This window comes from Notamacropus eugenii, chromosome 7, assembly GCF_028372415.1.
Source record: "Notamacropus eugenii isolate mMacEug1 chromosome 7, mMacEug1.pri_v2, whole genome shotgun sequence".
In the NCBI taxonomy this organism is placed as follows: Eukaryota; Metazoa; Chordata; class Mammalia; order Diprotodontia; family Macropodidae; genus Notamacropus; species Notamacropus eugenii.
In genome coordinates, this window is record NC_092878.1 from 27,729,896 (window position 1) to 27,746,164 (window position 16,269).

Here is a 16,269-nt window from a genome sequence, read left to right on the forward strand (position 1 = left end):
AGATGATGAGGGCTTGAACTAAAGTGGTAGATGGGTAATCACTAAAGTGGAAAGAAGAGGTCAGATGGAAGAGATAACATGAAAATACAAAAAGCAAGATTTGGCCACTGATGGGATATATAGGTAAGAGATAAGGAGAAGTTCAGAATAATGTTGTGATTATGAACCTGAAATACTGGAAGAATGGTAGTGCCCTTGACAATAATAGGGAATTTAGAAAAAGGAAAGGGTTTGTGGAAAAGATAAGTTCAGTTTTAGACATACTGAGTTTAAGATGTCTCTGGGACATCCAAGTTGAAATGTGCCATAGGCAATAAGCTTAGGGAAGAGACTAGGTCTGACTGTAAACCTGCATATAGGTGAGAAACTGATGAGGAACTGATGAGGTTCTGTAGCAGCAAGCACCCTGACACATCCAAGATATCCTGCTAGCACAGGTTTTTAGAACTGCTTTTCCAAAAGGAAAGCAACTTTTGAGGAGTCAACAATCTTCTTTAATCATATATACCAATAGAGAAAATACAGGCAGAGAAATAAAGACCAACAGACAGGCCTTCTGTCTGACCATAAGCAATACATATATCACAGACCAAAAGACAAATCCAGCTGTCTGACTGTTACATACATACATAATTACCAGAGAGGGAAGCACCAATATCTGGGTTTTCAAGGGATGTGGGGGGAGGTTCTGGCTACCCAGAGTCTCATCTGGCATGGGAACCTTTTTCCAAAGAGTAAGCCCCCAAAGCAAAACCTCACCTCAGAGTATATATACATTTTTTTGAGCTGGAGGCCATCACCACTTTTGAGAACCAGTGCCTCATTAGAAATTAACTAAAGGTGTGGGCCTTCCTACAAAACAAGCTTTCCCTAATCAAGCTTCCCTTAATGGGCTCCACCTGAGGCCTATTAATAGGATAGGAATATCTTTAACTCTCATTGCCTGTGGTTGTTTACATTACAGGTTACTAAGAGCAAGGACATTGAGGAAAAAGGAAAAAGAAGAGGACCCAGGATGGCATCTTGGGAAACAACCATAATTAGGGGATATGAGATGGATGATGATAAACCAGCAAAGGGGACTGAGGAATAGTTAGGCAGGCAGGAGGCATAACAAGAAGAAATAATACCATAAAAACCTCAAAAGGAAAGAATTTCCGGGTGATGTGTGTGGTCAACAGTGTCAAATGCAGCCGATGAGTTGAGAAGAATTAAGACTGCCAGGTTTGGCAGTCATTGTTAACTTTGAAGGCAGCAGTTTCAGCTGAGTGATGAGGTTGAAAACCAGGCTGCAAAGGGTTCAGGAGTGTGAGGAGAGATAGAGGCAGTGGGTATAGACAACTTTTTAAAGGAATTTGGCCGAGAAAGGGATACACACACATACACACATACATAATGTATATATGTATATATTATATATATGTGCACACATATATATTATATACACACATATACATACATATATATTGCATTAATATACCCATTTATCCTCAGTCCCTCCAGTATTTGTCATTTTCCTTTTTTGTCAGCTTTGCTGATGTGAAGTGGTACCTCAGAGTTATTATAATTTGTACTTCTCCAATTATTAGTGATTTAAGAATTTCTTATATGATTATTGATAGCTTAGATTTATTTTTCTGAAAACTGTCTATTCATATCCCTTGACCATTTATCAGCTGAACAAAGGGTCTTATTCTTTTAAGTTTGAATTAGTCCCTTAGATATCTTAGAAACAAGACCTTTATGAAATAAACTTGCTGCAAAGCTCTTCCTTCAGTTTCTTGCTTCTCTTTTAATTTTAGCTGAGTTTTACTTTTACATCAACTTTTAAGTTTACAGAATCAAAATTTGTCCATTTTGCCTCCTGTGAATCTCTCTGTTTGTTTGGTCATGAACTCATCACCTATCTACAAATCTGATAGGTAAATTTTTTCCATGCTCTTCTGATTATTTTTTGTCACCCTTTATGTCTAAATCATGTATTCATTCTGAGGTTATCTTAATTATCTATGTGAGATATTTGTCTATAACCAGTTTCTGTTAGACTCTTTCTAGTTTTTCCAGTGGTATTTGTTGAATAGTGAGTTCTTGCCCCTCTAGCTGGGATTTTGGGGTTTATCAAACACTATATTACCGTGTTCCGTTTCTGTTTTACTGATTAACCTATTTTTCACCTAATATCAAGTTGTTTTGATGATTATGACTTTGTGGTACAGTTTGAGATCTGGTACTACTAGGCCCCCTTCCTTTCCTCTTTCTCCCCCTCCCCCAATAATTTCCTTGCTATTCTATCTTGACTATTCAATCAAAGGGTTGTATTTGAGGAACTAGAGGGCCACATGTGGCATAGAGGCTTCAGGTTCCCCACCCCTGTATCTTGACTTCTTATTTCTCTAGATGAATTGTCCCCTTAGGTTCTATACAGATATCCACTGGTAGTTTAATTAGTATTGTCATTTTTTATTATATTGGCTTTGTAAACCCGTGAACAATGAGTATTTCTCCAATGTACATACATATATATGTATGCATACATGTTTATGTGTACATATATATACACACATACATATATAGAGAGAGTGAGAGACTGTTCATTGTTTATATAGCTTCAAAACCAATCCCATATCTGAGAAATTGGATATTTCCCTGTTTGACTGTTTTCTTTTTTATCCTAGGCGCATTAATTTTACTTGTGTAGAAACTTTTCAGTTTCATGTAATCAAAGATATATATTTTATCTCATTCCTCATTTCTAGTTAGTTTCCAAGTTTTCTGGATTCTACGTAGATTTCTTGCAATAGTCCCATTCTCTATACTCACACAGTCACAACCTTAGTTTAGGCCTCCATTACCTCTTATCCATACCATTGCAAGAGATTCCTAATTGTGTTCCCTCCTTCTAGTCGTTTCCCTCATCAATCTCTTTTCCATAGTGGGCCAAAATAGGCTAAGGCATAGGCTGGATGATGTCACTCCTGGCTTAAAACATTCAGTGGCATCCTATTGCCTCTAGGAAAAAATACAAACTGCTCAGCGTGGCATTTGAAGTCCTCCACAATCTGGCTTCCACGTAGCTTTCCAGGCTAATTTTGAATTATTCTCCTTTATTTTTAATAAAAATTTTCTTTTTTGTTATGAACTTGAACATCAAAAATATGAGCATTTCAACATATAAAGAAAATGTGATTGTGAAACTGTGAACTTCTATGATAATTTTTAAAGTGTATGTTACATTTAAGATGATAGTAATAATACTTTCCCTGCTTCTGAATTTTATTTTGTCCTTCTGTGTATTTTTAAAATGCTTCATTAGTGTCCTTTTTTTCCCTTCATTTTGGTTAGCCACCAAATCTTCGCTCTTCTCACCCTCATCTATAACAAGTATAGTGAATCAAAGTAAGTCCACATGTTGGTTTTGTCTATCAATGTATGTCTCATTTCCACCTCTAGTCCGTTATCACCTCTTTGCCAAGAGGTAGGAAGTATTCCTCACTATCCGTCTTTTGAAATCATGATTGGTCATTGCATTTATCAGAATTGTCTTTCAAAGTTGTTTTCCTTTATAGTAATGTGGTCATTGTCTAAATTGTTTTCTTGATATTGTTTGTTCACTCTGTTTTCATTAGTTCATACAAGTCTTCCGAGTTCTTTTGAGACTGTTCCTTTGTCATTTCCCAGTGGCATAATAATATTTTATTATTCATATGCCATAATTTGTTTACCCATTCCCTGACAGGCACCCGTTTTGTTTCCAATTCTTTGCTACAAAAAAAGTGCTGCTATAAATATTTTTTGTGTATATGGGTCATTTCCTTCTGTATTTGTTTAGGCTATATGTCTTGTGGTATGTAGGGGAATATTAGAAATCAGTGTCCACTGGCAGACATAAAGTCCTCACTGTTTATCTACTTTGGGCTCTGTTATAGGTATAGGACTGTGACAGAAAGCTTAGTATGTGACATTCCTAAAGGAGGAGGGGGAGGGGAAGAGGAAGAGGAAGAGGAAGAGAGCTGAAGCAAAAAGGAGTCTCTACCAGCTTTTGTGGGAGAGGACCAGAGAGAGGCTACAAGAACGGAGGCAAAGTTGCCTTGGGCTGCCTTCAACTTCATGTCAACTAGCAGGAGACAGAATGCCAAGATGCTAAGATAAAGACTATATGAGGAGCTATTTGGAAGCCACAGGGAACAGATGCAGGGTGGCTGGAACTGTTCCTGTTGCTGAGAACAGAACTGGTGACGTCCTACTTTCCTATCCCTTGCATCACCATGACCCTTGAGCTCTCCCAAGAGACTGCTCACCCTGGGTTTTTTTTCTTCCAATCCTCGTTTGTTTTTTTTTGTGCTGCCTTTTGTTTTGAAAGAAACTGGTTTCTCTAAGACAAAGTGATTGTTCTTTGAAATAGTAATTTTTATATCCTTAGGGTTAAATACAGTCAAGGGAGCTCCAAAGGAGAGAGAACAATAGATTCTGTTACCGAGGAGAGGCATTCTCTGGCAAAAAATTAGGCTCTCAGAGCAATAAAAAATGCTTATTGATACACATTTTTATAGTTTCCCCAAAGCAGAGAGAACGCATGAATCAGGACTAATATACATAGACTTAAAATGAAATCTAGCAGCTTGGTGGGGTTGTGCAATGAACTGGTGCTTGAGGTTCATTCCCACTGTTCCTTTGGGAAACCCACACCCTCTCTGGGGGGGAGAAGGCTAGAATATCATTCCTTGAAGAAAGAAGCTGAAATGTGAGGCCAACGTGACATTGTGGGGCAGCCAAAAGGTTTTGACAACTTTCTGTTGACAACCTTTCGGGTTCTACTCCACATACTGCTAACTTTCACAGTTCCCTTTTGTGTTCCCTATTACAATGTAAGGTTTTTGTTTGTTTGTTTGTTTTTCTTGCTTTTGTTTATATTTGTATCCCCAGCACTTACTACAGTGCCTGGAACATAATTAGCATTTAATAAATGCTTGTTGCCTCACCATAAGTGGTATCATTGAGTCAAAGGATACGTATAAGATAGTTCCAAATTGTTTTCCAGAATGGTTGGATCAAGTCATACCTCCACTAGCAATGCATCAATGTGCCTGTCTTCCCATAGCTTTTCTAACAATTGCAATTTTCCTTTTAGTCATCTTTGCTAATCTGATGGGCATGAGGTTGCATTTTTCTCATTAGTGATCTGGAACATTTTTTTCATGAGATAGCTGATCCTTGCATTTCTTTTTTGGAAAATTGCCTGTTTATGTTCTTTGACCACTTATCTAATGAGCTCTTATATACATTATATATTTGACTTTCCTGCCAGATTAGTATACTTGCTCTGATGCTGTTTCTTCTCACCCCACTTAGAGTGGGCTTGTCATTCAAGCTGGTTCAAGGGCAAAATTCATTCAGTTCCCTGAAGGTTCAAGGAGGGGAATGCTGGGGATTTCCTTCTTAACCAGCAGGTGTCTATCTGCAATATCCTTATCTCCTTGGCAACACAAGGAACACAATACATGTCCTTTTTGTTTTTGCCTTTCCATGTGAATCAGAGAAAGAAGTACCTTTTCCTTTTTTAAACCTAATGCTTCCACCTTTGTGTTAGATTCCAACCCATTCTGCTTCCTCTGGGATTTAGCAGTACCAGTTTTCTTCTCTAATAATAGCATTTATACAGTGGTTTTAACATTATGCCATTTGATCCTCACAACAACTCTATGAAGTAGGTGTTACATTTACCCCCATTTTCTACATGAGGAAACTGAATCTGAAAGAAGTTAAATGATTTGTCCAGTTAGACCATTAGTATCCGAGGTAGGATTTGCACTTGGGTCTTCCTAACTCCAAGTCTAGCACTCCATTCACTGTGTTACTTAGCTGCTGCTTCTTTTTCAAGTGTAAAGTTCTGCCCCTTTTTTACTTCAGTAAATGTTTACCTTGTAAGGAGCAAGTTATAGAGACAATTGAGTGGTAAAGGCTCTTCCCACTTCAGAGTGCATTTGTGCCTTATAGGGCCTAACTCCCTTTTAGAAGTGCCTGGATCATTTTACACTTTGTAAAGGATAATAAAATTTACGGTCAGATGGTAATGAGCTTGTGGTTCAAGGCTGGAACTGTGGGATTTAAATTTGCATTTGAAAACGCTTAGTGAGTGCACTGGCATAGCTCAAGCTTCACGTGCTTGCATTACTCTTGTTTTGTCACTGTTCAGCATTTCAGGCATTTCTGACTCTTCATGACCCTATCTGGCAAAGATACTGGAGTGGTTTGTCACTTTTTTCTCAAGCTCATTTTGCAGATGAGGAACTAAGACAAACAGGGTTAAGTGACTTGCCCAGGGTCACACAGCTAGTAAATATCTGAGACCACATCTGAATTCAGGAAGATGAGTCTTCCTGATTCCAAACCCAGTACTCAGTCCACTGTGCCACCTAGCTGCATGTTTACATTACACAGGGATCTGAGAAAGTTGCTCCAAGCTCTACCCTAGTAGAAAAGCAATTCTATTTTTGTGGAACCTATGCTGTCTCTACGTGAATATGTCTATATAGGAAAGTGTCTCATGTGTGGCATGTTGTGGGTAAGTTCTGCAAACAAATATTTATTAAATATTAAAAATCAATAGTGTAAGTTAGAGAGGGTAACCAATCCACACCAGCAAAGTCAAGTTTCCACATTAGGAATTCCTTATATTGATGAAACCACGTCTGGCCAAACAAAATGTATAAGGCACAGCGCTGTGGGAGATTCCTGCCCTCCAGGAGCTCAAACCAAAGAGGAAAGAGATGTACACGAACTTCAAATTCAAAAACAGTTTTAGTACCGATGATGTGAAAGTACTATGCAAGCTGCTGGGGATACAAAGAGATATAATACAGATCTCACTTTCATAGGAAGTATCATAGAGAAAAGACATATAAATGAGTAATAATGATATTAGGGAGAATTGATAAGTGCAAAGGAGTGGTGGTGGTGGCAGGCAAAGTATGAAGAAATCTGAGGAGGGAGAGATCACTTTCATCTATGTATACTCTATGTAGGTACACTCAGGGAAATCTTTATAGAAGACGTAAACATCTGAGTTGGGTCTGCAATGAAAGAAAGTACTTGAAAAGACAGAGGGGAGAATGTATGAAATAAATTTCAGGTAAAGGGGAGAGTGTGAAGGAAGGCACAGAGATGGAGGATACCAGAAGGAGAGAATGTGCCAGATAGCATTCCATTTTGGCTGGAATTTAGGATAGCCAAAGGGCAGGTAGGTGGCATAGAGGATAAAGTGCTGGGCCTGGAGTCAGGAAGACTCATCTTCCTGAGCTCAAATCCAGCCTCAGACACTTCCTAGCTGTGTGACCCTAGGTAAGTCACTTAACCCTATTTTGTCTCAGTTTCCTCATCTCTAAAATGAGCTGGAGAAGGAAATGGCAAGCCAAATAGCAAACCAAAATCCAGTATCTTTGTCAAGAAAACCTCAAATGGGATCACAGCGTTGGACATGACAGAAACTATAAAACCCTGGAGTGCCTGAATTGGAGGCTAAGGAGAGCAGAGTGACAAGACACTGGCAGAGCATTAGGAAGATTACTTGGTCAGTAGTGTGGATTAACTGAAGAGGTAATAGTCTAATTAAAAGACCAGTTAGGAGTCTATTATAATAGTTTAGGTCAGAGTCTGAACTAGAGTGGTTATATCATAACTGGAGAGATCAGATATCAGACATAGTGGTGAAGTAAAAATGATAGGATGTGGCAACTGACTGGATATGAAGAGTAAATGAGAGGGAAGAGAAGGAGGGCCATAAGGTTATGAGCCTGGAACACAGGGATGATGGTGTTGCCTTTGACAGAAATAGAATTTACAGGGGAAAGATTCAGTTTGGAACATGCTGAGTTTAAGGAATCAGTAGGATATCTAGGTATAGATATTCAGCAGGTAGTTGGAAATAAAAGATTGGAGTTCTAAGGTAAGTTTGGGTGGTAGAAACACAGATTTGGGATTTGTCTCCCTAGAGATCACTGAAGCAATAAGTGAATAAATGAGATTGCCAAGGGAGACAAGGCAAAGAAAGAAGAAAAGGTTAAGAACAGATCATTGGGAGACACTGACATTTGAGGGACAGGAGTGTGACCAAAGGAGGAGAACCCTCAAAGTACAATGTCACAGATACCAATGCCATTAGACTTCCTAATAAAAAAGTAATTAATAACCTTTAAGATCATTCAGTAAAATGGGGACAGAAGTCAGATAAAGTGCTAAGCAAGTGAGAAGCTGGGGAGACAGTGGAGGCAAGCAGTACAGACTAATTTTTCCACAAGTTTGACGAAGATGAGAGAATAATATCTTGGGAGGTCTAGTACGGTTAAGGGAAATTTTTTTTTTTTTAGGAGGAGGAGAGCAGATAAAAAACACAAGATAGAATAGGAAAATGGATATGAACAAGGTACAGAGAGCTGAAAGAAGGAATAGATGACTTCTGGCTGGTAGAATCAGGGAAGACTTCTTAGAAGAGGTAAAATTTGAGTGTACTTTTTAGGATGAGTATAATTAGATGTTGGGGAGAACATTTACCATGGTTTGCTAAAAGGAATGGAGGCAAGAAAACATTTTATATATTTGGAGGATGACAAGTAGACCAGATACATAAATTCCACAAAGAAGTGTAGTATGAAATTAATTCATTCAACAATAATGTATTAAGTGCCTACTATGTAGAATTCAAATTTAGTCCCTGCTCTTAAGGTAACTGCAAAATAGCTGGTATGTCAGGTAAACAGATATAAACAATACAAATTTAAATATAACTGCCTAAAGGCAAAAAATCCTATGAGCTCAGATAACTGAAAAGATCTTTTCTATTTGCAAAAGTTCAGGGATTTCTGAAATAGAACATTAACACGTGGAAATGGATTTGAAATAATACCAGAAGGGTAGGTTGGCACTAGACGGTAAAGATTATTTTGAAAGTGAAAAAGGTGAACTCAGGGAGAGCAGGTGAAGTCTGACCCACGTTCATCATCCCACATCCACTATAAACCGAAATCCACAACTATCTTTATTCCCTAAATGATCTCTCTCCCTTTTCTGCCCAATTAGGGGCTAGTTACTTGATGCCTCCATTTCAACTCTATATTTATGATCTGGGAGGCAGCCTGGCATCATGGCTTATCGAGTCTACCTTAGGGTTAGGACGATCAAGTTTCCACCCTGACACTTACGGGCTTTGTGGCTGCCCTCTTCTATCCCCTCCCCACTTCTCGTTGCTCCAGGACTCAAAGGATTACCTACATCATTTAAAACCCAGGTCCAGGGAGGGAGATCGCCGGCCCTAACTCGCTAACTGAGGTCCACAGTGTCGGAGAATATTTATGAAGCATCTCCTACGTTCAGGTTACGTGCCGGGGATGCACAGGTGAGCCCAGACCCTGCCCTCACATGGGCTACAATCCTACCAGGGCTAGGGGAGATGAGACAGGCACAAGGCAGTAGAAGCTGGCCAAGTCGCCCGGGATGACAGATGTACGGGGCTGTGCAGATCTTACGGTGATGCATAAATGCTAACTACTCCTTTTTAAGAGGTGAGGCAGGAGAGAGCCCGGGATTTCCTGAACCAGAAGTGTGGAATGTCCTAACCTAAGGCTTTCCCCCGTAACTTTGTTTCTCTTGAACATTCAAGTGGCTACTTTGTTTCATTTCACCTGCCCCGAAAGGACGAAGAGGACACTCTCCGTATCCCTCCAGGCACGCAGTGGCCACGCAGCAGCCGCCTGCTCCCGGGATGGACGCGAAGGGCCGGGAGGTGGCGGCCCCCAACACTGAGCTGCGGTTCGGGGTGCGGCCGGCCGCCTAACCTAGGTTTCCCCACACCCGGACTAGAGCTCTTCGCACTGGACCCCACGGTCTCCAAATAGCAAACGCTGCCCAGGACCGGGAGGCTGAGGAAGTCGACTTATCTAGAAGCCTGGAGACGCTAAGGAAGACCACTCTCCCAGCATGCCCTGCGGTCACCCCAGGGCGGAGTGACCTTCCCAACATGCAATCGGGTGACGACCCCCCTCCCCTCCTCACGCCCCGGCTTCCACCTTCGAGAGAGGAGAATGGAACTGGATCGCTAAGTGTGAACGCTGCCGCCTGGGCGCCCGTTCCTCTTTCCTAGGGCTTTCATGGGCGCGAAAGCCGGGCAGCCACGGCCTCAATGACCTGCCCTTTTTTGCACGAAGCCCCGGGTTTCGTAGCTGCTTCGCACCACAATGGAGGTGATGAGCCGCGGTGCAGGGGGGGAAAGGGAGGAGTCGGGGGGAGGGGAGGCAGGCCCGGAAGGGGCACGTGACCATTCCTGGCCTCCAATGACGGCCGCGGTAGGCTAGGCTGCGCGATGTTTCCCGGACCTGTGAGCGGGAGTGGCGCGTGGGTCTGGCTAACGATTGCTATTCCGTGACAGGTACGCGCAGGCGCACTGCGTTTCCCATACGTTACGTCGGGCCCCCACGCGCGCTTGTTAAAGACTGCTCCGGGCTCGAGGTGTTGAGTGTATATGTAGGTGAATTTTTGAGGGGGGGAATTGGGGGTTGGCGTCACGTGACAACAGTGGGCCAGTCAGAGACTGAGGAGGTGGCATCGCATTCCCGGAGGCCCGGGGTTCGATGTGCATTGGGGTGCAGAATGTTTCACTGCGGTTCGCTCTAACTGGGGCGGCCCGAAGGCTCGGTTGGGGGCGTGTGTGCCGCCCGCGGGCCCTCGGGGAGCTTGTACCCGGCAGATGGGAGCGGGCTCGCCGCGATCACGCATGGTTAGGTCTCCCACAAAATGGCCGCTCGGGCGGCTGGGGAGTTGCGGGGTCACGTGAGGAGGCTGGCAGCGCGTGCTGCCGGCGAGGGGTGGGGGTGGGGCCGGAAGGGCCTGTCCGTCACGTGGCCTCGTCTCCGCCGCAGGAGGGCGGCCTCGGCCAGGTGGCGCTCTCGGAGCTTCTGGCTGACGGAACTGACCGAGGTCGGGAAGGAAAGGAGATGTGCGTAGGAAGCGTGGATTAGCGGGTAGAGACAACTGAGTTTGGAAACAGGTAGAACCGGCTTTAAAACGGCCGTCCCGGACACTTGGGTCACTGTTTCTGAGCCTTACTTTGCCCATCTGTGAAATGGTGAGAACAGCACACTCGCAGGATTGTGTTTGAGAGGCCGGGTGTGCTTGTATATAAAAGAAAGGGGAGCCGTTATTAACTCTGAGTCAATGGCCGCTGCTTTCCAGAAGCCAGAAGGGAGGAGTGACTCTTATTCGTGCCAGAAATGAAGATGTGGCCCCTGGCTTCCTGTTACGTGTTCATATTATGGGGAAACCAGCCCCATTCCCTTTCCAAAAATGCCCCTCTCTGCCACCTCCTCCCCGAAACAAACACACTGGGCAGAAGGACTGGTTTAAGCTGTTCCTTCTCTTGTCGATGTTTTCCTCCTTTCATTTCTCCTCCTTTGAGATTTGGTAAAGAGCCCAGTGGAACCAGTTGTTAAAACTAACTGAATCATTGCTTCCTGATAGGAACAGTAAATTATTTATCGTGGTTTCTTCTGTCTTGACTCCAGTTGAAGGAGCTCTTGGTCCACATGCACCTTTGAAAGGACCACCCTGCTAGAAATTCTTGTCCCAAATGGGTGAAACTGAGCTTATTAGAAAGGGAAATGATTGGTGATGGAGCCAGGTGTCTTTTACATTATCACGAGGCTTTAAAGAAAGCCCTGTTGTCAGAAAGATGAATTTGCATTCTCCCACAGACACTTAGTAGATGTAATCAGGGGCCAGTGGAGGCCTCTGTTTCCTCATCTGTAAATTGGGAATAATGACAGCACCTACCGGTAATGGTTGTTATAAGGATCAAATGAGATAACGTGTAGAGCACTTTAAAATGCTATATAAATGCTAAATATTTAAAGAGTCTCTGAAAGAAACATGAAATTATCTGTAGATAATTTGGAAATCTACAGTATTCTGGCAGCATGTCAGGTGCCTTCTGAAATATGAAGTTCAAGAGGGATCTTGCTTTTAATTATTGATTATAAGCTCCCATTGCAAACTAAATACTCTCTTGAAAAGTTTTATAAAATATGTTTCAGATTTTGATGTACTATGTAACATGCTATGTACTTATTGAACATTTATTAATAGTGTCAGTGATTGAGTCTTCAAAGAATGCAAATAATCTTTGTTTAGTAAGAAGAACAGATAAGAATTGTGTGAAGTTTTTTAGTCCTTCGTTTTTGCGGAGATTGGCAGAGTAATGAACCTACTTATTGCAACCATTTCATGGTTTGAATATGCTTCCTAAGCAAATGAGATTTGAATTTTCAGTTTAATTCCTATTAATGGATGCCTGGCTTTTCTACTAGACACAGATCCTTCATGAAGGTTGTGTAGAGGAGTTGTCTTATGAGGCTACTAAGTAGTATATTGTATAAAGCACTGAACTTGGAGTTAGGAATGCCTGAGTTCAAATTCTGCTTCAATTGAAATAATATTTGTAAAAAATGCTTACTGGCACTGTGCCTGGCACAGAGTAGGTGCTATAAAAATTTATTGTTTCTTTCCTTTCGATATCTCTCACCTTCAGATGCTAGTTATGTGACCCTGAGCAAGTCACATAACCTTTCTCAGGTTCAGTTTCATCCTCTGTAAAATGGGGCTAATAATAGTGTCCACCTCATAAGGTTGTTTAGAAGTTGAGATAAGATAATATATGTAAAATGCTTTGCAAACCTTGAATTGATGTATAAATGCTAGTTATCATTTGCATATTTGAAGTGAGATCAGATCCTTCAGTAAGAAAACATAAAAGAAAATGTAAAGTTGGGTTTGGAGTGAGACAATAATGCCCAGAAGCTTTCTTTGATAGGTGGGAATGGGGGCAGAATATATTCTGGACAGCACTTTACCATGATTTTAACTGATGAATGTGGCACATGTACACCAATTGAGGTTTAGGGGTGCTGGGCCCCCAAAATAATCACATATGGGTCCTGCCCGAAAGAATTCCACCCAAGCCTTCTTTCAGTCAAAGACAACATTTATTGAAATAAATCTACCATGTTGACCTGACTCTTAAGGGAATCTCAGCATTGACTAGACTCAAGGAATCTGAACACTCATGGAAACAAGATAGATCTTATGTACAGAAAGACTGTGGGAGGGATCTAGGGTTGGCCAAGTAGTCTGGAGTGATTAAAAGAAAGGTCCAGGAAGGATCTTGATGGGAGTGGCCAGTAGGCTGGGGTGACTAGAGGTAGGCCACCAGGAAACAAGAGAATGGGGTTTAGGTAGAATGGAGGGTGGAAAGTAGCAGATCTGGAGATAACAGACTATGGAGGGCTGGGTTAAGTTAAGGGTAACAGAGAATTTGGCATAGGAGTAGTGAAAGGTGTATAGTCTCAGGCGAATACCAGATCAAGTGGGGAAAGTCAAGGAGAGGTCAAGGTGGGGTTTAATAGACAAATGAGACTCAAATTCTTTTGGAGTAAGGGGCAAGGGTCTTAGCTTGGGTCCATACCCTATCACATCCAGATGCTAATTGCTACTCAGTGGTTTTTTAGTTGTTAAGACATCTTTTCTATACCTGACTGCAATACTCATGTTTTAAATGAACAAATTCCACAAGATTCCCTGCATTTAGGAGGAGTCTTATCCAGGCAGATGCTGAATCTTATTTTTTCTACCTTCACATCTCTTGCATCTGACCCTTTCTGTGTTCACTCATTCAACCACTGCCTTAGCTCAGGCCCTAATTCTCTCTCACAGCTTCTTCTGCCTCAAATCTCTCCTTCCTATAGTTCATCCTTCTTACTGCATAGGTCTGACCAGGCTACTTCATTACTCAATCAACTTTAGTGGCTTCTTATTGCTTCCCCTGTTCAGCTTTTAAAATTCTATACAACCTGGCCTTAACCTGTCAGCCTCTCTGAACATCACTCCCTCCTGTGTTCTCTGATCTAGCCAAATTGGCCTGTTATTCCTCACATAGTACCTTCCATCCCTCATCTTCCTTTAAGGTAAAACTCAAGCACTGTTTTCTGCATGAAGCCTTTTTGTTCCTTCCACTGCTAATGCCTTCTCTCTCAAGCTACCTTATATTTCCCTACAATTTTTATGTGTACTTTATATATTTACATTTATATATGGACTTCTCTCCTGTTGGAATGAGTCAAATATCTCCACAGAAAGCCCCACCTGTCAAGTAAGAGCAGTGATGCTTAACTAAGAGTAGCCATGATAGGTATGGCCAAGGACTCTCACCACTTAAAAACTTTAAAAAGCAGTATTCCCAAGAACATATGTTCCAGTGAATTTCAGTACAGTCAAAAATTTTGGACACTTCCAATTTGATCCAAAGTAGTACTTATAAACATGTTCCTATAGCAGGGTGGTACAGCAGGAATGCTAGACCTGAAGTCAAGTGACCTGGGTTTGAATTTCAATTCTAATATGTTAGTTGCATTGCAGAATCATGGGAAAGTTGTATAATATTCTTGAACCTCTTTACAATGGAGATTAACAGTATCTATTATTATTGTATTATATTATTATTATTATTAAATTATAAGGCAGGCCCTCCTTAATTAATAGTTAGAGATATTTTGTAATCTAACTGTAAACAATCTAACCTTGTTCTAATATATAATCATTGTGACATGTTGCTGTAGTCTCCTTGCTAATAATATGATTTTAAAATTTTGTATCAATATTCATTAAGGTTATTAGGCTACATTTTTCTTTCTCTGTCTTGACTCTTCGTGGTTTACGTATCAAGGTCATATTTGTATCATAGAAGGAATTTGGTGAGACCTCTTATTGTGTTACTCTTTTCAAAAAGTTTATGTATTCTTGGAATTGTTCTTTTAAAATATTTTTATTTCATTAAAAATGCTTGCCAATTACATGTAAAAATTTTTAACATTTGTTTTTTAGAGATTTGAGTTTCAAGTTCTTTCCTCCCATTACTCCTTGAGAAGTCTAGCAATATGATATCGATTTTTCAGTGAAGTCATGTAAAACATTTTCATATTAACCAAGTTGGTAAAAGAAAGCATACATGCACAAAAGAAGGCACGTGAAAGAAAAATAAAGTTTAAAAAATATACTTCAGTCATCATTCAGAGTTTATTTGTTCACTCTCTGGAGGTGGATAGCTTTTTACATCATGGGTTCTTTGGAATTGTCTTGGTTCACTGTCTTGAACAGAGTAGCTAACTCTTTCACAGTTAGTCATTGTTACAGTTTTGCTGTTACTATGTACAATATTCTCCTTTTGCCCTCTGCACTTTGTATGAGTTCATGTAAATATTCCCAGGTTCGATTTTTCAGTGAAGTCATGTAAAACATTTTCATATTAACCATGTTGACAAAAGAAAGCACACATGCACAAAAGAAGGCACATGAAAGAAAAATGAGAAAGTTTAAAAAGTATGCTTCAGTCATTATTCAGATTTCATTTGTTCTCTCTGTGGAGGTGGATAGCATTTTTCATCATGGGTTTTTTGGAATTGTCTTGGTTCGCTGTCTTGAACAAAGTAGCTAACTCTTTCACAGTCAATCATTGTTACAGTTTTGCTGTTACTATGTACAATGTTCTCCTGGTTCCGCTCACTTCACTTTGCATGGGTTCACGTAAATCTTCCCAAGTTTTTCTGAAACCATCCTGCTCATTATTTCTTATAGCAATAGTATTCCATCAGAGTCACAACTTGTTTAGCTAGTCCCCAGTTGATGGGCATCCCCTCAATGTCCATCTCCTAGCCACCACGCAAAGAGATACTATAAATAATTTTGTACTGACAGGTCCTTTTCCCTTTTCTTTGATCTTTTGGGATACAGAGCTAGTGGTGCTGTTGCTGGGTCAAAGAATATGCACTATTTTATAGTCTTGTGGGCACAGTTCAATTTTATTCTTTATCCAATTTATTCTTCAGAAGGAATTAATTTTTCTTTAAATGTTTGATAGAATTAATGGGCAGTTTGAAAATCTGCTTTTTCTCTCTTTTATTGATGAAAGTGTTTAGAGATACAATTTTTCCACTAAGAATTTATTTGACTTCATCTAAAAAATTTTGGCATGCTGTTTTATTGTTGTCATTATATGATTTGTTCTTTGACTTACCTGTTCTTTAGGCTTAGTTTACTTAGTACCCAATTAATTTATTAACCTTTTGCTTCAAAGACCCTTTATTGAATGTAATTTTTATTGCATTATGTTCTGGATCTATATTTAATAATTCTACTTTTTTGCATTTTCTGTTATTAAGAAGTCTCTAGGGAGGT

General features: G+C 40.6%; 1 protein-coding gene across 5 annotated transcripts in view; it reads left to right on the plus strand.

Annotated features, from left to right (window-relative positions):
• The first annotated feature begins 9,943 nt into the window (after positions 1-9,943).
• MGA (MAX dimerization protein MGA) overlaps positions 9,944-16,269 on the plus strand; it is a 236,355-nt gene continuing 230,029 nt past the window's right edge. The window contains exon 1 of one of the 5 annotated variants that reach the window (XM_072623199.1): positions 9,944-10,232. The gene's annotated coding sequence lies outside the window, so the exon portion shown is untranslated. The other 4 variants (XM_072623198.1, XM_072623200.1, XM_072623202.1 and 1 more) reach the window with 4 other exon arrangements.